Genomic DNA, 1,010 nt, shown 5'->3' on the forward strand with positions numbered 1-1,010 from the left:
GATTTCACTTTAGGAGGGCAGGCTCCCCCCTGGGATCAGGTATCCTGAATACCCCAGGAGGACATTATGTCTTAAGGCAGAGGACTGTTCATCTGCCCGATCCTCCTTTGCTCACAAATCTTCAAAAGCTTTTTGTTTTATCGTTTGCCCTCGGAGAACAAGCAGCAGTTGCATTTCTGCAGGTCAGGACTCAGAGACAGAGGTGGGTGTGGGGGGCAGAGCCAAGACAGGAGTGAGAACAGGTTCCTAGGAGCAAACAATGCCCCAGACAAAACCAGCATGAGTAAACAACAGTCCAGGCACAGGAGCAGCCGAGAGACCAGGAGGTCACCCAGAAAGAGGAACAAGAACCTGTGCTGTGGCGGGAAAGGGGCGGACCCAACAGGACAGGGCAAAAGTGCAAAGTAGATCTTTACAGGGAAGTTGGTGACAAAGGAGGTCCCTGGTGGTGGGGACTTTGAGACAGTCAATGAAACCGTTGGACCCTGTCTCCATCAATCTGTTCACTCATCATTCATGAGGTCAGCCGATTAGTCAATTCTATTTATTTCTCTTTGTTCAAATGTGTCCCAGACTCTGAAGCTGCGGAGCCCAATCAGCCTCTGGTCTGTGGCCTGGAGCTCCCCCGCTGGCAGGCGGAGAAGGTAACTCCACACCACGGGGACGTGGCCCCGACCACGAGGGTCTGTGAGGGCGGGAGGAGGTCACCTGGCGTGTCCCAGGTATCGTCCTAGGTGTGCTTACCTCATTTGTCTTCTTCACTCTCCTTTGTCAAAAATAGACAATCTACTTTTCCTGGCCCCAATTTACACTGTGTCGTATTGGAGAATAGAGAAGCAGTAAGTGGGAAAGGGGTGCTCAGACAAGGAAAGGAAGAAGAGAGCCCAGAGCTCCCGATGCCTTCATGTTAGACCTCCCGCTCCTTCCCAGGACTGCCTCTGGATTTGGGCTTAGATTTTCATAAAACAAACATTGACTTTTCCATTTCATGCTTTCCTTTAATTTTAATG

The sequence above is a fragment of the Urocitellus parryii genome, chromosome 5 (assembly GCF_045843805.1).
Source record: "Urocitellus parryii isolate mUroPar1 chromosome 5, mUroPar1.hap1, whole genome shotgun sequence".
Lineage (NCBI taxonomy): Eukaryota > Metazoa > Chordata > Mammalia > Rodentia > Sciuridae > Urocitellus > Urocitellus parryii.